This window comes from Excalfactoria chinensis, chromosome 2 (genome assembly GCF_039878825.1).
Source record: "Excalfactoria chinensis isolate bCotChi1 chromosome 2, bCotChi1.hap2, whole genome shotgun sequence".
NCBI classification, from domain to species: Eukaryota; Metazoa; Chordata; class Aves; order Galliformes; family Phasianidae; genus Excalfactoria; species Excalfactoria chinensis.
Window position 1 is genome coordinate 60,016,352 of NC_092826.1, and position 23,339 is coordinate 60,039,690.

Genomic DNA, 23,339 nt, shown 5'->3' on the forward strand with positions numbered 1-23,339 from the left:
TGGCGAGGCTGGTCTCTTTTCAGTAGTGCGTGGGGACAGGACTAGGGGCAATGGGCTGAAACTCCAGCATAGGAAGTTCCGCACGAATGTGCGCAAGAACTTCTTTACGGTGAGGGTGACGGAGCACTGGAACAGGCTGCCCAGGGGGGTGGTGGAGTCTCCTTCTCTGGAGATATTCAAGACCCGCCTGGACGCCTACCTGTGCGACGTGGTGTAGGGAGCCTGCTTTGGCAGGGGGGTTGGACTCGATGATCTCTAGAGGTCCCTTCCAACCCCTATAATTCTGTGATTCTGTGATTCTGTGAAATATTTTAGTGTCCTTCTATAGTGAGTTTGCCGAGTTGGTGGATAACAGAAGAGCAACTTATATCATCTACCTGGCCTTGTGCAAAGCATTAGATAATGCCCCACACAACAGACTTAAGTAGAGGGATGTAAGGATGAAGTAGAGGGATGTTTGGTGAAAAAAGTCAGCATGCCCCAGCAATGTGCATTTGCAGTCCAGAAAGACATCTTTATCCTGGACTGCAACAATCGAAGTGTGACCAACAGGTGAAGGAAGGTGATTTGGTGATTCTCCCCATCTACTCCATTCCAGCAAGACCTCACTTGGAGTACTGCATTAAATTCTGGGGTCCAAGCATAAGAAGAGTAAGAAGGATGTGTATCTGTTGGAGTGTGTCTATGGGAAGGCCATGAAAATGAACAGAGGGCTAGAGCACTTCTCCTATGAATAGAGGCTAAGGGAGTCGGGGTTGATCAACCTGGTGAAGAGGAGGCTCCAAGGAGACACTGTAGTGACTTTCCGGTACTTAAAGAGTGTGTATAAGAAAGCTGGAGAAGGACACTATCAGGGAGTGTAGTGATAGGTCAAGGTCAGAAATAGATTGCTTCTAAGGTCTCTTCTAACCCAAAACATTCTGTGATTCTATGATCCTATAGTTCAGAATTATATCATAGGTGTTCTCTAGAATTTAATGGGGTGGATCTGTGCTGGCAATAATAATTTGGATCAGAAGTGACTTTTTCTCTTTGTATCCTCTAATTGCATTTTAGGGTGCTCTTGTTCACACTGAAGAGTGACCATGGCTACAAACTGTTAATTTTAGATGGAACTCAAAAATAAGCCATGCTTCAAAAGGGAACCTGTCTGTACTTTACCTGCCCATGGGTGTTCAGTTCACTGGACTACACAAACCTAGATCAAAGAAGTCTTCAATATGTAGAGCTGATATTAGCATCCATTGCAACCACTATTAGTGTATGGCACTGCTTCCTAGTTTAGTTGTTGCTCTTTGTGTCTAAATTGCTTCAATATTATCAGTGGACCTACTTTAGCTCATTGTAGATGACGATCTGGACTAATCTGTTTTTGGAGTGTAACTGTTGACAGAGGAATATTTTAACCAAAGGAAAATGCAGAAAAAATTAGAATGACTAACAGTCCAAAACTGCGCAGCAATATTTCAGCCACAAAAGTCAACTTTCTACTTTTTCCCAAAACCATTTAATAGGCAAAGATTAGTTGAATTTTTTGTAGTGTTAATTGTTCTCCTCCATTAAGCTAGTGTTTGCAATTTTTTAAAAACTCAAAAGCATCTTAAATCGATTATCTCATTTTTGGTAGTCATGAAACTGTCTCTGTAACAGAAAGAGGAATGCGTAATCATTTCAGCCTTATCTGATGTGTACAAAGAATAGGTTTAATCGTTTCATTAATCAGCCATCCTTAAAGATTAAACTATATTCAGTCTTCCCTGAAGATTTTATTCTATGATCACTATGAAAAAGTAAAATGGTGAACAGGAAATTGAAACTGTTATTATACAGGAAATAACAGCACTCTGTCAAAATGTACAGAAGAAACACATGTTCAAAGTTACTGTCAACATCTAACATATCAGATCAGATAGAAAGAAAAACTAAAATTACAAGAATCATGATAATATCAATTCAAGGCAGAGTTCTGTGTGAAAATATATCCTCATCAGCTTCACAAAAAGGAGTTGAACACAGAGTATTTGATGGAGCACAGATTCTGCCATAATTTCATATACAGTGAATCTATGGCAGAAATTTCCACTCTCTCAACCCTCAAGACTTCATGGAGTTAGAAATGTAATACTTTCTGTGTATAGCAAAGTATGTTTTTATTATATCTTTCTAGTTTGCAAAAAGTGTTGTGGTGTTCCTTACCACTGAGGAATTTCATATAAAGTTTCTACTATGGTTCTGCTACAAAATATAGATTCATTTGTAAATCTGAATATTGTTTTACTAACTATGTTGGAAAGGATGAGAATGGAACACAAATGCACTAAGGTAAAGTGCACCATGTTTTGTGAATTGGGGTCAAGATTTTTGAACTTTTATAAAGGAAGTTAAGAAAATGTACCCTGTGATGATCATTACTGCCTCAGTATTTAACAGCAAGTTCATCATTATTTGTTTCAGCTATCTACCGCTCATAGAGTAGTTACTCATCATGTGAAAAAAATGTTCTGCATTCTGAAGGCAACTTGTATGTGGGACTAGATGGAATTAGCATCCAACATTTAACCACCATTCGTAACATGTATTTTCCACATTTGGCTCATCTCAAACTCAAAGAGAAATTGGGAACAACAAAACATCTGAGATTTATCATACTCAATGTTTCCAGGCTGTTTATATCCTGTCCTTTCTTAGCACTTCACTAATCGCAGCTCCTAGAACTAAGCTCACAAGTCAGAGTAATTTGCAAGATGCTTAGAGCAGCAAACTGCTTGCAAGCACTGTCCAGACATGATTCAGTTGGGTTAAGTGCTGAAATCTATACAAGTTACTGCACCAATTTTGCTTACTGTAAAAATAATAATAATAATAATAATAATAAATCTTCTGATTGGCAATATTTGAGTAGGTCCTTGTTAAGTGTTACTCTGAGACCAGGTGCTCTTCTCCCCACCAACATCTGTGAAGTGCTATAATCCTTAAAATCTTAGGTTTTCTCATGTAATTGGAAGAAAACCTTATGCTGAACAAAGTAGACAATGAGCAAGATCTGCAAATTAGTAAGAAAAACTTTTGTGCTAACAGAAGTAGGAAAAGACTTCTAATGGATTCTGATTCTTCTGTTAAAGACTAATGGTCTTAAACAACAACTTATGTAACTGCATCAATCCATTACTGTCTGATTGTGTCTTTATCTTTCCTGTGTCTTTTGTTATTAATGAATACAACTTTTTTATTGTCTTCCTTTTTTATCTATTCTTTTAATAAAATTTTCTACTATGAAGACAACTGTATTCTCTGAATCATATTAAAAATCTACTCTATGTCTAGACAGCTAAGTGTCTAAGTGTCCTTTTAGCAACTAATTCCTGGTGTTTTAATAAGTTCTAAAAGCTGAGAGAAGACCTAGAACACTTCTTTATTCCACAAATTGTGGCCTAGCTTGAATTTAAGCATAATATTGATAATCTATTAGTAAGGTTAAAAGCTGAGTATGTATAAAAAGACAGAACATGTTAATGACTTCCATGAGACCCTCTTAACCCTCCTTTCTTCTAAATCCTGAGGATCTCCAAAGAATTCGCATCACAAACTGTATACTGGCTTTACATTACTCTGTCTGTACTCTTTGCATGATGCCATACAAGACTGAAACAGTCTGACATCTGGATTCATGGTATCATCCATTATCTTTACAGTTTACTTCAGGTAGTAGAAATGGAAAACATATTCCACAACTCCATTTCTATTAATTCAGTCTTTTTTTTTTTTGTAGAATTAATATGGTCTGTAACTTAATATTGAGACTGTTACAGGAGCATGGAAAGGAAATGGGAAAAGTAACACAGAGTAAGTAGAAGTTCTTCCACACAAACTGTTGAATCTCAGCCTGAACCTCTGACTGATCAAACAGAGGCAAGCAATGAGTCAGCTGTGGGAGTACTGAAGGCAATTCACCCGTGTGATCAGAAGAGGTGGAGCCTGGCTGTACTTCTCCTAGACCCCTTCGAAGGGCTGACTGCCACTGGGAAAGGATCTCTTTCTGGAGATCACTTGTCTTGGAGTTTCTCCTGAAAGTCTACATAGATGAGTATTTTTTATCTATTTCTGATTATCCCTTTCTAACCTGATAATCTCTCTAGCTATACAAACTATGGATACCAATCTAATTACACTATTCTATTTTTATTGATTATACAGACTTACAACACTAAGTGAGTGAATTTAGGGTCATAATCCAGAGTCAACATTTGGGTAACAAATCATATTATTCTACCATTCAAAATTAGGTTATTAAGATTTGCACAAGAAGTCGCATTTGAAATAATAAATTTGCCATGAGTAATTGAGATATACATGTTGATAAAACCCTCAAATTTTGCTTTGATGGACAGTGCCTCAGTGACTAGAGTGACTACCACTAGCTTACACTAAGAAAAGAAACTGTGGCATCAATTCCATCATGAGCACAACATTTGCAGTAGATATATTTGCTATTATGCACTGGATCATAGGAAATTACTGTATTATCAACATCATGCTTCTTTTGAATCATTTCTGGAATACTTCTCTTAATTTTGACATGTCAACTCCATGAATGGTGGACTTACTCCTCTTATCTAATTTTCAAGGTAGAGCTGCTCTTTTCTTCGTTTCTTTTTTTTTTTTTTTTTTTTTTTTTTTTTTTTTTTTTTTTTTTAATATTAATTTGTCAAAGGCATTATTCCCCACTTGAGCTATAATACAAAGCAGTGGATTGCACACCACTTTAACTGTGATAAAGAGAATACTGGAATTCACAAAATCTGCTGGAGTTTATGTTCTTTCTTTCCTGACCTCAGTCTGTACAAAATGAAATTTGTTATCTTTAGATTGATTGTTGTGAAATACACCAAGCTCCACTTCTCCCGAGTCTGACCACCTTGGGTAATATATGTAAATGTCTTTCTTTAGGAATATACCTAGTATAAATCTTACTATCATCGATGAGAAAAATAAGTTTTGTTAATGAAATATGATGTAGTCTTTCTGGTGCTCTATTTAAACATCACCTAGGAGTAGATCATGTTTTTAGAAGTCAGGAGTAGCCCCAGGCCTTCCATAATTCTAATTGATGTAAATGAAGAAAATAATGAAAGCTTGTGTGTGCTGACCCTGTTATACAGGGTGGTTTCACCTCAATTAATCAAAGAACCTTTAGAGATGTTGCAAGCATCTGGCCTGAATAGAGAGTTCTTCAGATTCTGATACTAAACTGGCTGCCCAGGTTTCAACAAAAGCTGCTTAGTTTCCAAATGCTGACATGCTTAAAGAGACCTGAACGTTTAAAAACAAGCTCCAACTCTCTCTCCAGAAAATATCATCCTTGGTTTCAGATAAATATCTGAGAAGCAGCAGCTCCTCTTGGAAAGCTTATGTTTTTGCTCCAGTGCTGAAAACACAGAAAAAAAAAATCTCATTCTGTAGTTGAAATTACAAATATCAGGTTTGACAAAAGTAATACTACATAGAAAAAAAATCTGAGAATAATGGTTTCTTTTCTACAAAAACTCATATTTGTGAAAACTAATGCAGTTCAAAATTTTTACTCTGTAGTAGCTTATTCTAGCATTTTCCTTGAAACTCAAATACACTAGTAACATGTTAGCTTTGTCACATCTGATAGGTGTTTTTTCCATAAAATAACCTTCACACCATGCAGCCAATAATGCTCACAGACAAAAAAAAAAAAAAAAAAAAAAAAAAAATTACAGACCTTCATTTGTCTTTAAAACACACTGGAATGTTATGTTATGTTTATTGATTGTAAGGCTGAATATTTTGTATAGTTATATTCCTTTCTTATAAGAATATAGCATGCAAGCTGGTTTTGTTGCTTGTTTTTAAACTGGAAGCATTTACAATTTTTTTTACAGATGTGGTTATTTAATTTTTCAGTGAGTTCATAGAGTGTTCAGTATCAAAGCAGTAATTCTAAATACAGATTATGTACCGAATGAATTAAAAAGAAAAAAACCAAAACCTTGGGGAGAGGATCCACCCATATGCTGCTCATACAAATTTAAAGGCTGCCTTGCTTCTTGAATTGTAAACACTGGATAATGAAATTTCTTTAAGTTTAATGTCTTTCAAATGTGTAAACACAGACTTGTTTTTGCAGATAGTGAAAGGTGCTTTTAAACAAAAAAGAAAGAGGCAAGACTGGAAAAGTGTGAGGGTGTGGTGAAGATTAATAATAAGAATAAGAAAAGAATGCCAGGATAATGATCTGATTAAAAATCAAAGAACCAGATGAGTTGTTTTATACTCCTTCCCAGGATTTTTTCTTCTCAGAAACGCAATTGGAACTGAATACCACCAATTATTTATTTATTTATTTATTTTCAGTAAGTATTTTCTTTTTTTCAGAACCTTCTTTCTGTTGGGAAAACAAACAAACAAACAAACAAACAAACAAACAAAAAAAACAGACAAATAATTTTCCATGCTTACTTATTTATCCATGTCAGGATTTTTACTTTTTTCATTTATAAAAAATTCTTGCAGTTTCCCGAAACAATCTGAAGACTGAAGTGTCAAGGTACACAAGCAAAAAATAGCATTCCGATGCTCTATTTTCAGGCCTGTCAAAAGAGTATTTGCATTAATCTAAAGGTAAGACTGCAAATCTTCATGAATCAACAAAGATCAAAACCACAGATTCTTAGAATCATTCAAGCTGGAAGAGATCTTTAAAGTTTACCTATTCCAACTCTCCCACAATGAGCAGGGACACCTACAGCAGCAGAGCAGTGTGCTCGTGTGCTCAGAGCCCCATCCAGCCTGAGCCTGAATGTCTTCAGGGATGTGGCATCCATCACATCTCTGACCAATCTGTTCCAGTGCCCCAACACCCTTACTGTAATCTTTTCTTTATAACCAGTCTAATTCTCCTCTCTTTTAGTCTGAAACTATTTTCCCTTGTCAACAGCCCCTTCCTTCTCCCTTTAGATACTAAAAGGTCAGTATCTGGTCTCCCTGGAGCTTTCTCCTCCAGGCTGAACAGCCCCAACTCTTACAGCCTGAATATGAAGAGAATCACCCAAAAGGCAATTCACAGAATGCTGTAAAAAGGAAAAGTATCAGTAATGAAATCAAGGCAAGGATTGTAGGAAAGCTCTTCTGGGCTGAACACTCCTCTGTGTATTGCTTTCTGACAGTTGAATGTGATGTTCTGGAAAAAGAATTAGAAGACCAGACCAAATCAAAGCTTATCATTCTCACTCAAAATAGAGATCACCTTTCTAAAGCTTGTACATATTTTTTTCTAGAGAAAAAAGCAAGAGGAGGGCCTTTACCCTATCAATAGAAGCCCAGAACAAGGAAGAGTTGCACATCTTACTTAAGGAAAAAAAAAAAAAAAAAAAAAAAAAAAAAAAAAAAAAAAGCTTATGAATATATCGTTTATCCTCTCTCTCTGGGGAATTTAAGCTTCCCTAAGGCCACTTACCTGTGGGATTATTACAATTGCTTTAACTATGGTCAGTTTTACCACAGTAAAGTGAAAGGAAAGAAAGGTAATCACTTGCACAATAACCTTTTAAACTGTATTATAGGATGAATGTACAAAGGAACAAAGTGAAAGTACCACTACTAGCCTTGTGTTTTACCTTTTAAATTAGATGGAGGAAAAAAAAAATAAAAAAATAAAAAAGGTAGTTCTATATAATTCTATAAATTTTGGCTCCAAGAGGTTTTTCATTTTGTAGAAACTGTAGGATAAATGAATATCTGTGTGGGAATGGCAAGTTATAAATGTACAGCAGTGATTCTAAAACAGAAAAGTCCAGTGGGTTTCTGATTTCTCCTCCAATATTTGAGTTCCATCACCTGATTAATAAATACCTTGACAAAAGTCCTGAGACGTGTTTTTGGAACCTAACTGAAGTAAAAACTCTTTGAGTGTTGTGCTCTGTGACACTGGCAAAATATAATAAAGAGCATTATGTTTTCAAAGGAAAAATAAACAAAACTTGTAATTTTTGAAGAGGAAGAATAAGTTAATCTAAGCCTCTTAAGCACTCTAGAACATTTATGTCTCACAAGAAGAATCATAGTTAAAACAGGATTATAATTCACTACTCCAAAGTTTTCCTTACACAATGCAATAATTTGCATCATACTGCATGGAAGTCCCATGTTGGATTATATAACTGAGAATAAAGTTTTTCTCATTTAAAGTTCTAATATGTACTATTTCTATTTCATAATACACCTAATTATTGTCCAATTAACTGGCACAGCATTTAAATTCATACACTGAGGTGATAAGATCCACACAGTATACAATTGAACGGTGATTGTATCAGGATCCTGTTAAGCACAATATCCTTTCTCCACTACTTGTCAGAAGCTTGAAAGATAGTAAAAGTTCATGAAAATTCACAGTGGTGAGACAGTGGAACAGGCTGCCCAGAGAAGCTGTGGGTGCCCCATCCCTGGAGGCACTCAAGGCCAGGTTGGATGGGGCCCTGGGCAGTGGAGCTGGTGGGGGGCAGCCCTGACCGTGGTTGGAAGTAGATGATCTTTGAGGTCCCCTCCAAACAAAACCATTTTGTGATCCTATGTTTCTATGAAAAGGTACCCCCCCTGCTCATTCTTATAAAATATTTTTCCCTGGTTAGATGATATCCTGAAATATTAAACTTCTTCGTGACTTTGATATGAAGATGTCTATCATTTTGCACTTTTTAATCAGTGAATGAAACTGCATTTTTTCACCATGCCATTTCTCTCTCTCTCTCTCTCTCTATATATTTCTTTCTCTTCCCACCGATCACTGAAGCAGTTCATTAACTCTGCAAGAGAGTTTTGCATTTCTGGTATAAGTCGTTTCCTTTCGCTGTGCTCCTTAACATGTCTGAAACATGGCTGTACACTAAAGACAATACCAAATAGTGTTTACCTTCTTGTTAAACTTAGAATGATTACTGCACTAGCTGTTTTTGTGCTCAGAATGCTTGTATACTTTAATCATTCTATTGATGAGAATGACAACGTATTGAAATGTTATGCATTTAGCACAGAAATGAAAGCTTTTTGTATCTGTGTTAATTTTTATCCTCCAGCTTCTCCCTTTAACCTCTCTTGAAATTCCATTAAAACTCACAAATGCTAAAGCAAACAGTTTAATTAAATGGCTATCAGCTGAACGCTATTTTTTGAAAAACCATTGGCTCATTCTTTGCACAGCAACTACCTAATCCCCTACTGACTCTTTCGTATGAACTAGCAATTGACACTACTACTGCTGTTCAGAGGGTTGCTAATGGTTCTTTTTTTTTTTTTTTTTTTTTTTAATTAAGCGTTTCAGAATTTACTCTCTGGTCTTACAACTAGTGTGCTCTTTTGGAGTGATTTTTGTGTTGTCAATAAATAAAGACGTACATAAGTTCTTCTATCTGGATCTCAGTGTTTACGCTTCACAAATTTGTCTCAAATAGAGTGTAAACCAAATAAATCTAGTTTCATAGAATTAAGAATCAGGCTCATGAGAACCAGCTACTGCAGAACAGACAAAGAAAAATATAAATAATACAAAACAAAAAATGAGATAGAAACTAAAATTAAAAGAAAAAAAAAAAAAAAAAAAGCATGAATCCAATTTTGCATGTCAGAATATTGGAGAAATGTCTGAGGAGAAAAGTGAGAGGGTGAGAGAAGGAAAAAGGGAGGGAGGAAAGTTTGTCTCTGGCTTGAGTTAAAAAGAGTGTACAGTTACACTGGGGTGCCTTTCCTAATAATGAAAAGATCATTCACTTCTCACATCTGTAGGAAAAAAAAAAAAAAAAAAAAAAAAGAGAGAGAGAGAGAGAAAAGAAAGAAAAAAGAATATATAAGAGAAGATGGAAAAAGAGTTCCTAGAATGTACCAGCTGTTGATGTTGCTCCTCCCTGCTGAGCCCAGAGCCTTGTGCCCTTACTGGAAGGCATAGCAATCTGTTGACATCTCCAGCACTCTGCTACTTCGCAACACTCAGCTGAATCTAAGACAATGATCATCTGGCTGAATGAACAAAAATCAGTGCCTACAGTGAAAAAGTGGGACTAACACACAAAGCAGATGGCTGGAGGCCTACTCAGTCCTGTCTCTGGAGCTGTTTACATTCTTAAGTGACTAATTTTGACATGTTATACTACTGACTAAGTTTTTTTTGTATGACCCAGTAAATTGTATACAGTGAAGTCTGGGACCACTTTAATTTGACTTTTGAGGCCCATTGTAATTTTTGTCAATTAGAATTGCTTATGCCTTCATGGCCAGTGAACAATCAAAGCTGAATTTTAAAATTTTAGCTTTTTTTTCCCCATATGTAGTAATTGTAATCTAAAGATTTACACTTATTTAGCTAAAACATCTTCTCAATATGTAATATCAGTCTTTAATATTTTTTCCTTGTAGAACTGAGATGGAAGCCATTGCACAGAAGAAGATGCATACGTCTCCAAGGCCTTTGTTTAAGTTACCATCTAATTCTGGCTTCCAGACCTAGGAGCTACTGGGATTACACTGACTAATGCACGAATCCTACAACCAAAACCTGGATCCAGTTTTACATATCCCAAGTAAAGTACATGTAAGTACAGTTTAGTTGAACATCATGGAAAGTTTTGGATGAAAGTCTTTTCAAACCTGAGCTGTTGTTTTTAACTTTTCCCTCAGAATCTATGATGTTTATTAAGTATAAGAAGCTCGGATATTCTGCAGTTATCTGACTGGAAAAAAATCACTGTTCCCTAGTCTGCAAATATATCTAGCCTATATCTTAAACTTGTTCACAATTCTATGATAACAGTTCCATGGGCGCTGAGGATCAGAAAGTGATTATCCAGCTAAGTGGTCAAAACTAAAAATAAAGCATACAAACAAACAGTTTAAGGTTATTCTGGATCCGTTAAGGGCAGGCACTCTAATAATAGAAGTCGTTTGAATGACAGGCTTTGTTCTGTTAAAAACTAAAGAGCCTGCCTAGTCTGGAAGCATTTTGCAAAGGGATTGAACTAATACTAACAAAGGGGAAACAGCAGTTGTTTTCCAGAGACCGGATATAGATTTACCTTTTGCACCTCCTGCTGCAACAGACCATTCTCACACACATCATACAACATTCCTCAGCTTTTTTGTTACAAAGGCTTTTTGATTTTAATCAGGACCACACCAGTCTAGCCTTTATCCCAGTGTCTAGGGTACCTAGAGTGCTCTTTGGATTTTTATTTGCCCAGTGCTACTCACTATCATTTCAAATTTGGATCACCTTTAAGACTAATTCCTAGTTTATGATGACCTGCAGACCTCCAAGATAATATTTTCTGATAGATGTTCTTATCAGAAACATCCATCATTCTGATAAATTGTAATCTATGACCAGCCTTAGTATCAGTAAAAAAAATGCTGGGCTGCTAAAATGGCATAAGCCATAACATAACAGCTCATCATTACTATGGTTTTTGCACGGAGAGTGCCACTGAATTTTGCAATAATGAGTTTAAGCAGTATCTCTCCCTAGCTCAACATAATGTTGCCTAACAGTCAAGAAAAGATACTCCAGTAATTTGGTAACTGTCTACACGTTCATTTCACTCCCAAACCTACTGTAATGTCAACCAACTGTGACAACCATGGTAAACGCCTACCAACAATACAGTGTTCCTATGCACCTTTGTAAACTACTTACTGTTGATGACAAAAAACAAACAAACAAACAAACAAACAAAAAACTAAAAAAAACCCAACCAAACAGAAGAAAACACCCCACACTTCTGTGTTGGTATTTAACATCTTCTGTTTACTTAGCTAAATACAAATGGACCCAATATTAATCTTTTACTGGGTGGCATGTCATCCAACTGTTGTGTTCTAATAAGAACTAGTCAGCCAGCTAAAGAAAATACTTCTGTTGTGTAGTGCTAACCAGTACATAATTATCCAAACTTTACTTCATGTGGGATTTTTAAGTTCTCCTTATTTAAAACAACACATTTTTTTTATTCTTCATGTATGTCCTTTAATCATGGGAAGATATTTGCTCATTTCAAACATTCAGAAAACAGAGACTGAAAAAAGAAAAAAAAGAAAAAAGGAAAAAAAGAAAAAAAAAAAAAAGGAACACTGCTCTCAGATACCTTTTTATTTTATTATTGAATTCTCTCACCACTTAGGCATTTCTTCATTTCTGACCTGATTATTTTTCACAGTTTTTGCTACAGATCCATATACTTAATCCATCTTCCCTCCATTATTTTATTCTACCTTGTTCTGGTACTGCCTATTCATCTGTAGAACTTGGCTGTAGCTCTTGAAAAAGCATGTATATAGATTTATCCACAAACTAGAGATAGGTTTGCATTTTCACTGTTTCATGTAAGGACTTTCCCTAAACTAGACAGAAGCTTTTTAAGAGGAGGACATTTTACAGTCATTTTGCAGTCAATCATTTTACATCACAGCAGTAAAAGGCTCCAACAGACCACAGGAGAATAGGATTTTTTAAAAAAATATATCAAAATATCAAAAATCTAAATATCAAAAATATAAGAAAAATCAAAATATCAAATTTTCTATCACTGTTTGCATACTAATGGAGTACAAGATGTAGAATAATGAGGGGACTAATAATAACGGCTATTGATGCCATTTGTGGACAGCATTGGTTCCACATACTGCAAAACGGAGGTAACATAAATGTGTTTCTTCAGAAATTCTGAATAGTACTAGAAAAAGTTTTATCCTAAGTTAGCTAAAATGTGATAAAAATCTCAGACCTGACAAGTTAGTAGCTTTCTGATGGGCTGACAGCTGTCAGAATTGTGTACTACTCTGCGCTTCTCACAGGCACACATATCTTTATCAGAATCTATTAATCTATTAAAACTTCAAAGTACTGCATCTTCTGTATGACTGTATCTCCCTTTAAGTACTTTGTATTAATAATTCAATCTTATTTTATTTTCTATTGTGAAGAGCAAAGATAAAGAAGGGGAATTCCTAGTGTATGTGAATTGGAAACAGTGTCAAGAGTAGGTTTTGCTGGGTTCCAACAATCATTTGTGAGCTTAACATCTTTCAGAGGACTTTTCAGCCTTAGGGTTTACTTAAGTTCTTGAGAGAGAAATTTTTCAGACCTGAACTGTTCCTGAAGAGAAATATTAAGAACATTTGTTCTTTAAATACATTTCATAATTCTGTTTAATGTTGTCCAGTGCTCAATATGGTGCAGATATGAATTAAATACAAAAAACCTATTTTCTCTACTTTGCTCAAGTTAAAAAATAAAAATAATTAAAAAAAATAATAAAAATTCTCATAGGTTTCACAATCAAAACTATAATCTTTCTCAAGTATGCAAATTAACAATTAGAACACCTGAACAATGGAATTCTGCTAATCCCTCCACAGGAGAAAATTGGTTATCTGCCTACGGCACCAATTAACCAAACAAAAGCTGTTTAAAGCAGAAAAAATAGACAGACATTTTACCAGCACTGAATTGTTTTACACCCCTGATAGACAGACCCTCCTGTGGAGCTGAGGTTAGTTTCTTTCTGTGTGAGAAAGCTGATGTAATAAGTGTTATCTTGAGACCAGAGGGGAAAAAAACAAGTTGTTTGAGAAGGTCATGGTCATTGTAAAATGGATATCCTCGTCCCACTCTGCTTATGTACGTCAGCAATATTTAATAACATATGATAATAAAATTACAGCCTGATGCAGTATTTCTTGTTCTTCAGTTTTTAATGCCTCCAACCATTCCCAACCATTCAGTGCCAGAGATAACAAACTAGAATCAGAGTCACAGAACCATACAAAGGTTTGGATTGGAACAAAACACTAAAGAATATATAATTTAAGCCACCCTTACATGAATAGGGACACTTTCCAGGTTGCCCAGGGTTCCATTCAACCTAACTCTGAACACTTACAGGAACAAGTGATCCAAAGCTTCTCTGGGCAACATTCTCCTGTATCTTTTCACCTTCATAGTAAATAATTTCTTCCTAATATTTATTCTGAACCAACCCTCTATCAGTTTAGAACTATTAGCCCCCATCCTATCATTAAACATCCTGGTAAAATCTTTCTACAACAATCTGGACTACTGGGCTCATTCAGTTTCCCACTTCCTTAGTCCAAATTTTTTGGTTTGTTGGTTATCGTCTAATTTGATCTAGCGTTATTATTCTGGAAACCTCTGTATAAGAGTATCAGCTACCCCTGATGTCCAGTAGCGAAGACGGTTATACAAAGTTCAAAAACTGTCACAGATCACTATGTTGTATTTGGCTTTGGCTAATATAACTGTTAAAAAAAAAAAAAAAAAAAAAAGTGCATTATCTCTGGGTGTGGCCAATCTGAGTAGTAACATGTTTTAGACTATGACCTACCTGAGGGGAACACCCAAATCACTGAAGCAGGTGGTGCTGGGAAAACGCATGTGAAAAAATTCGTACCTACAGAAACCCTGCAAATCTTGGCTGTCTTCCAGTTTCATAAAATAAGGGAAACATCATTCATGCAGGTGCAGTATAACTCATTTTGGCTGTGTGTGAAAATAAAACTTTCATTCAGAAGGCATTACTTGCTCTAACATGATTTAGCTTGAGGTTGGAGTGTAGTTGAGGGAGAAGACATTAACATTCTGAAGCAATTCTACCAGAGGAATAAAACCAACAAATCTCCCCTTCTCAGGAAAGAACAAACCACCAAACCTGAAACAGTTTTTTAGAAGATGGAAATAATGAAAAGTTTAATTAAAAAGGCTTTCTAAAGTCTTTTTAATATAAAATAGCGAATGTTAAAAATAAAAAAAAATAAAAAATAAAAAAATTGAGAATAAAGTGACAACACTGGAAACTGAAATATTCTTTCTGTAAGATGAATATGATGCAAAGACTGGCTACTCACCTTCCTTTCATCTTCCTCTTTTTCTTGGTAGGCCTCTAACTGAGCTGTCTCTATCCTCTATCAAAATTAACGAGTAATATTATTTGGATTAGATATTTTTACTCCATTTCCTACAGTAAGACACTGCAGTACCTGTAGCACCAATGTTCGATATGTATGTTTGGATTCATTTTGTTTGTTTTTGTTGAATTTGCATCTAGTATCTTCATAGTACTTGACTGCCTTTACAATAGAATATATTTAATGCAACTACAGAGTTCAGTCTTCCAGGTAAGATACACTTTTACTTGGGAATATGATCCAAATTCATGCAGACTGAAGAGTAACATTTGCAAATTCTAATACATATATTTCTATTATTCTGAAGATCAATTGTTCATTGCTCAGTTTTGAAAGTGCATCAAATGGTTATTACTAATCATAGAATCATAGAATCATAAAATTACCCAGGTTGGAAAAGACCTTGAAGATGAAGTTCAACCGCAGCCTAACCAGTACCCTATCTCTAAAAAACCTCTGCTAAATCATATCCCTGAGTACCATATTCAAATGGCTCTTAAACACATCCAGGGATGGTGATTCAACCACCTCCCTGGGGAGCCCATTCCAGTACCTAACCACCCTTTCTGTAAAAAAGTTCTTCCTAATATCCAACCTAAACTTGCCCTGGTGCAACTTGAGGCCATTTCCCCTCGTCCTGTCACTTGTCACTAGTGAAAAGAGACCTGTCCCACTCTCAATGTAAGAACCTTTCAGGTACTGGAAAAGGGTGATAAGGTCTCCCCTCAGCCTCCTTTTCCTCAGACTAAACAGCCCCAGCTTCCTTAGTCTCTCCTCATAGGGCTGATTCTCCAAGCCCTTCACAAGCCTCGTTGCCATTCTCTGGACCTGCTCCAGTACCTCCGTGTCTTTCTTGTGCTGAGGTGCCCAAAACTGAAAACAGTACTCGAGGTGAGGCCTCACCAATGCTGAGTACAGGGGCAGGATGACTTCCTTAGTCCTGCTCACCACACCATTCTTGATACAAGCCAGTATGCCATTGGCCCTCTTGGCCACCTGGGCACACTGCTGGCTCATATTCAGCCGACTGTCCATCAGCACACCAAGGTCCCTTTCCGTCTGGGAGCTTTCCAGCCACACTTCCCCAAGCCTGTAGGGTTGCCTGGGGTTGTTGTGACCAAAATGCAGGACCCGACACTTGGCCCTATTGAAACTCATTTTGTTCACCTTGGCCCATCGATCAAGTCTATCCAGGTCCCTCTGTAGTGCCCTTCTCCCCTCAGACAGATCAACACTCCCTCCCAGCTTAGTGTCGTCTGCGAACTTACTGAGGGTGCACTCAATCCCCTCATCCAAATCATCAATGAAGATGTTAAACAGAAGCGGCCCAAGCACCGAGCCCTGGGGGACGCCACTTGTCACCGGCCGCCAACTGGATTCCACTCCATTGACCACAACTCTCTGGGCCCAGCCATCCAACCAGTTCTTCACCCAACGGAGTGTGCCCCCATCCAAACCACGGACAGCCAGCTTCTCTACCAGAATGTTATGGGGGGCAGTGTCAAAGGCCTTACTGAAGTCCAGGTAGACCACATCGATGATGATAATGAGACTATCCTACTTTAACCAGAATGACAGACTTTCTGGAATTGTTTGTTTACCAACTCATTTGAAAAAGAACAAGCTGTTGTAGACTGTGAATTGCATTGCCTAACGTGCTTAAAAGAAAGACTTGCCAGGCTGCAGCCCAGTCCTACCCTAACCAGCTCCCTATGATAACCCATCCACCAGTTGTATTATTGCTTCTCTTGAAATACTGATAATTTTTTTATTCCTCTTTGTGACATGGAAGTAAAAATCCCCACCCCCATCCCCCCACCCCAATAATCCTCTTGGCATGTTTTGAAGTTTGTGTTTCTAAAGGAAGCCCAGCTGAAATGCCTACAACTAAATCTTACAGTAAGAATTCCACTCAACAATGAAGTACATTTAGGAAGTCAGAAAAGGAAAACACATTTAATATCCTAAAGGCTGGGTGCAACTTCATGTTGCTTCAAAGTAGTTCCTATTTTAAATCCTGCAGTTGCTTGAGGCCAAAAACTGACTTTATTAGATTTCAAAATGAAAAAAAAAAAAAAAAAAAAAAAAAAAAAGCAACTATGCACCTGCTTTTGTAACAGAATTTAAAAAAAATATATAAATTACTCACACTTATAGAAGGAATACATTGTGTAGATCATAAATGTCATCAGTTTAACAGCAAAAACATGGTAATTCATTCTCTGAGCAAAAGCGAGCATGGAGCTTCAGCCTATGTTGGTTCACTGAAACAACCGAACATTAAAAGTGTATGCAACTCAATACCATAATGTGGAATATCTGGATTATTTCTTTTAGCTCAGTGCCTGGCCTATTCTGCCAGCATAGGACAAATGACCCAAAATACTTTGTTACTTTACAGTGAAGGCTAGCAAAAATTAAATACTGAAAGGAATGCACAAAACTACATAAAGTCATAGTTGTGTGAGATTCAGACAGTTTACTGCAAGGCCTTTAAAACTATTTAAAAGTCCACCAAATTGATTTTCAGGCGATGATGGAAATAATCAAAATGGTGTATGGCATTAGGAGGACTACATTCTGCTGTTCCAGAGAACCCTACAAAGCTGGGCCACAGAAGAGGGAAAATTACACAACAATGTATCCATTTAGTTTCCAGATGTCATGGTTTTGCATTTTGTAAATTTGCTATCAGTATTCATCTGTAGAATATGTAGTAGAAAAGAAAGTTTTTCATCTTTTCTGTGGCGTGCAACCTGAGGACTGGAAGAAATGATGAGTCTTTTTAATTTTCTAAAATAAATTGACAGTAAAACTCCAGTACAAGATACTTGAATATTCACAATCTGAAATGCCTTTTCTACATTTGTAATTTAGACTATAGTTTCCATGTGTTTGCAAATCAGTTAAAATCATTGATCAACCAAGCTGTATGTCTTCAAGGGGACAGATTGTGATATACATATATTCAGACACATAGAGACACTGTATTGTTATGCTGAGACAGCACTGCAGTATGTAGCATATTCTACCAGTACAGTCATGCCTTCTCTTGATTCAAAGAAAAACATTTATATCTGGCCAAGATGCACAGACTTTGATATTAAGAGCTTTCAGTTAAATGTAAAAAAGCCCTTTCTTTCTTTCTTTCTTTCTTTCTTTCTTTCTTTCTTTCTTTCTTTCTTTCTTTCTTTCTTTCTTTCTTTCTTTCTTTCTTTCTTTCTTTCTTTCTTTCTTTCTTTCCTTCTTTCCTTCTTTCCTTCCTTCCTTCCTTCCTTCCTTCCTTCCTTCCTTCCTTCCTTCCTTCCTTCCTTCCTTCCTTCCTTCCTTCCTTCCTTCCTTCCTTCCTTCCTTCCTTCCTTCCTTCCTTCCTTCCTTCCTTCCTCCCTTCCTCCCTTCCTCCCTTCCTCCCTTCCTCCCTTCCTCCCTTCCTCCCTTCCTCCCTTCCTCCCTTCCTCCCTTCCTCCCTTCCTCCCTTCCTCCCTTCCTCCCTTCCTCCCTTCCTCCCTTCCTCCCTTCCTCCCTTCCTCCCTTCCTCCCTTCCTCCCTTCCTCCCTTCCTCCCTTCCTCCCTTCCTCCCTTCCTCCCTTCCTCCCTTCCTCCCTTCCTCCCTTCCTCCCTTCCTCCCTTCCTTCCTTCCTTCCTTCCTTCCTTCCTTCCTTCCTTCCTTCCTTCCTTCCTTCCTTCCTTCCTTCCTTCCTTCCTTCCTTTCTCTCACTCTCTTTCTCTCTTTCTTTTTTTATTTATTTATCTATCTATCCATTTATTTATTTATTTTCTTTTTTAAAATTCCCTTAGTACTCCTGGTTGGAACTTTCATGTGCACAATATTTTATTGAATGAATTCTGAGTCTGGAATATGTTTATTCTAAAGAAGTGTACAGAAGAAACCTAGGGAATATTTTGTTTGAAGAATCTTAGGAAATGAGATCTGAGAGAATAGAATAAGATAGATACATTATATGACACAAACATCTTACATATATAGACCTGCACAGAATTCTTATTTTGTGTCCTTCTAATTTTGTTTCTTTCACAACCTTTTTAGTCTTGAGTAAGAACAATATTCTGAAACCAGCTAGGATATTCCTCCAATCTCTGGACAAAGTCCACAAATTTCTAGGTTTTTTTGTTTGTTCATTTGTTTTTGCCCCATCTTCCATTGTTAAAATGACCACATTACCAGGCAGCCACACTTCATCTCATGTATTTGATAAAGCCGCTGTGAGCAGATAAACAAAGGGAAAATAATGGAGGCAAAGTTGTGACCCACTGTGAGCTGGCATAGGCTCTGGACTCAGTTTTTATATAGAACTGCAGCTTCAAAAAAAAAAAAAACAACAGAAAAACAACAACAAACCACCTTGTCTCCAAAACTCAAAGATAAGACCAGCAGTCTTAGTATCTAAAGAAACTACTGACCACCCCTGTTTCTGTAATTTTTAATGATGCTTTTCCAGCAAACACACAGTTAAACTGACAGGACTTCATTTATAATCCACAGAACAATAGATGACCCGAGTAAAATCGAGTGCTACCCTCCAGATGTTGTATTCACTGAAACACCTGGGAGAACCACAGGAGAGAAGTAAGAATGACCGCTGCATTCACTAAGGCAGCAGCTGTATGTTCAGTAGGCAGAACACGTTGCCCTACCTTCAGCACCTATCAGTTCTCTGAATTTATTAAACCCTTAACTTAGCTCATCTTATACCTATAAAAATTTCCTCATGTTTCTTCCTTCCCTCAAGTTAAAATATTATGAAGCTGTAGCTTTGGGTGTTTGATTTAGTGCTTACCTGACTTCAGGTAGGAACATAACTGGTTTGCTGTGTTCACACTTTCTCTTGTCTCAGTGTTGTTCTGTCAACCTCCAGTTTTACCTAGGTACATGGGAAAAGTAATGAATATTCCATCAAGAAATATTTGGAAACAGTCAAGTTAGCCAACCCAAAATAGGAAAGGAGCATGAACTAGAGATACAAACATTCCTAGTGAACAGCTAAACAAGTGGGTAAAGGCTTGTGTAAGATGTGGTCCCACTATTTCACCTTGAGATAGCATCATTAATAATGATCTATCTTTGCAATCTCATTTGTTTATTTCTTGTAAGTTAGATATCAATATAAATGCTTATTCTTAACTTGTACGTAAGCAAAATTTTCTCGCCTCTTCTCCTTTTTCCTAGAAACCACTCACATAGTTTTGACATTCTTCAGTTCTCAAGAAACAACTATATTTCTTAGTTCTTTAATATTCCTACTGCTTCTTTTGTCATTCATGCAGACTCTACAAAAGAATGGTAGGAATTTTCCCTGAGCACAGGAAAAAATGCAAGTCAGTCTCAGCTAGGTAACACTGGAGTGAATAAAAATGGGTGATTTTCTCCATTGACACTCATGGCCCTCTGTTTATTACAGAATGTGAGAAGTCAAATGAGCCTGTAGAAATTTAAAAGCAGATAAATCCTGGTCGTTAGGGCGATTCCCAATGTAATAACTACTTCAACTTTTCTCCAACTCAGACATGTTCAAAGACTACACTTCATTCAAGAAGTATTATTGAAATTAGTTATTTTCAATGTAAGGTTGTTAGAATTTGTCTTTTAGTTAGTGGTTTTATTTTATTCTGTTAAATAAGTTGCCAATAAGAAAAATAAATACACCACAAAGACACTAATTACTGGGCCAGGAATTTCTTTTTAAATTTAATATTAATAACAAAATCTAGCTTTGAGCTGATTCTGATTCCAGGTATCATTCTATGAACGAAGTCGAAGAAAGCTGAGAGGCAGCTAGAACTTTCCATTTTATCTTAACAAATTCTTTCCATTTCTTTCCAGTAAACTTCATTTATTTTGACACTGATACAAACTCATAAATAAAGGAAGGTGTTAGATGAAAAGCCAATCTAAAATGACATGATTTGCAGTACAGTTGTGTATTTAGTCACATATAACCTCTAGTGTCAGCTTGCTTTTTTTTCTTTTGCCACCCTGACCCAGGAAAACAGCAGTGCAGTAGCTAGTCCACGGTCATATACACACAATTTGGTCATATACGCAGACTGTTAGTAATCCTGGCTACCAAACAAATGACATGAAGGCTGAGATTGCTCCCTTACCTTCAGTAGAAATTCGGCTCTCTTTCTTCTAACCAGACATAGAATCATAGAATCATATAACCCCCAAGGTTGGAAAAGACCTCCAAGATCATCTGGCCCAACTGCCCATCTACTATCATTATTTCCCACTAATCCACATCACCCAGTGCAAAATCTGAATGTTTATTGAACACCTCCAGGGACAGTGAATCCACCAACTCCCTTGGTAGCCTGTTCCAGTGTCCTACACTCTTTCAGAGAATTGTTTCCTAGTATCCAACCTGAACCTCCCCTGGCACAACTTTAGACTATTCCCTCTACTGCTATCACTAGTTACACAAGAGAAGAAATCAACCTCCACCTTGTCACAATCTCCTTTCAGGTCACTGTAAAGAGTAATAGGGTCTTCCGTGAGCATCCTCTTCTCCAGACTAAATAATCCTGGTTCCCTTAGCTGCTCCTCATAGAGCTTGTGCTCCAGATCCCTCAGCAACTTCATTGCCCTTCTATGGATGGGCAATGCTCTTGGGCCTCAGTGTCTTTCTTGCAGTCAGGGTCCCAAAACTGAACACAATACTAAAGATGTGTGTACATCCCTTTGAGTACAGAGGGATGATCACCTCCCTTGCTCCTGCTGGCTGAATTATTTCTGATACAAACAAGGATGCCATTGGCCTTCTTGGCCACCTGGGCACACTGCTGGGTCACATTCAGCTGAGCATCAAGAAATACATCTAGGTCGATCTCCTCCACACAGTCTTCCAGCCAATCTACCCAGAGCCTGTATTGTTGTCTGGGGTTGCTGTGGCCAAAGCGCGGAAACTGACACTTGGTCTTGTTAAACTTCATCCCACAGGCGTCAGCCCTGCTATGCAGACTGTTCAGATTCCTCTGTAGAGCCTTCCTACCACCAGGCTTCCTCCCAACTTGGTGTCATCTGCAAGCTTACTGAGGGTGCACTCAATCTTCTCATCCAGGTCATCAATAAAGATATTAACCAGGTGCCTGAGAGATTACATGAGCTTCTTCATCTCTGGAAATTCTTTCTAGACTTCAGACTTGTTTGATATGGGAAAATGAATGATTACAGTAGTAGACGAGAAAAGAATTACAGTGCGCAGATAGTTTGATTGTGTATTCCTTGTTTCTGTATCTTTTTCCTTTTTTTTTTTTTTTTTTTTAAGTACAAATGTTTTAACACTTTTTCAGCTTGACTGAGAAAAAAATAAATGTGTACATTTATGTTGGAACACTTCCTACTTCCTGGCATCTCATCAGAGACATTCCTTGGAATTCACTGCTGCTTCATCTGAAAGGTCAGTAATTGAACAAAAGCTGGAAAACAAACTTCTATCCTGAGAATCCTTACCCTTAAGGTGGTTTTCTTGAGTGTTAACAGAGAAAGATAAACTACTGAAGATGTCCTGGAGTTCTCATCAAGGGTAAAAATGTGTAGCTAAATGGAAAAAAAAAAATAAAAAAAAATCTGCAGTATTATCATTCAGCTACCTTTCACAACTTACAAATTAATTTATAAGTATATGAAAACTACTTTAAACAAGATGCTTAAGAATTCTCCACATATTTGTGATTCTTTTTCTGAATGAAGTAGATATTTGGGGTGTGCGCTAGAATGAAGACAGTCACATACTCCTGAGAAATTTTTGTATGTGATAACACTGTTCAGATTTTATGTGATTTGAGAAATATTTCTACTATTTCCCTGTGAAACACAGCAGCCCTTTCATTTACAGAGCAGTTTGTAGGAATATCCCCAGCAGAGGGAGTGGCTCATCTTCTTAAAAAGAAGCATGAAAGATTAGCAATTTTTAACTTTTGTTTCATATGTGAAAAACAGTGTTAAATACAAAAATATACTTGAAAACCTATTTTAATATATACAACATCTTTGATTTCTCTTATTAATATTAGTGTGTGTTTCTGTTCAGAGAAGTGGCTAGAAAAAATAAATGACCTGTTACTGTAATGAGTTCCAGAAAAGAGATTTTTTTTTCCCCCCACTTTGCACTACAATATAATTTGCATTTAGTGCATACAAAGTAGGCACAGAATGCTTGAATATCATAATTTTTAGCTCACATATCATGATATCTTATAGTAATACAGAATCAGTTTTCAAGCAAACATATAAGAAAGCAAATTGAAAATCACTGGAAAATTAATCCTCCAGGCCCAAGATTACTGTGTAAATCAGTATACTGCATAAATCAGCACTGAGAGAT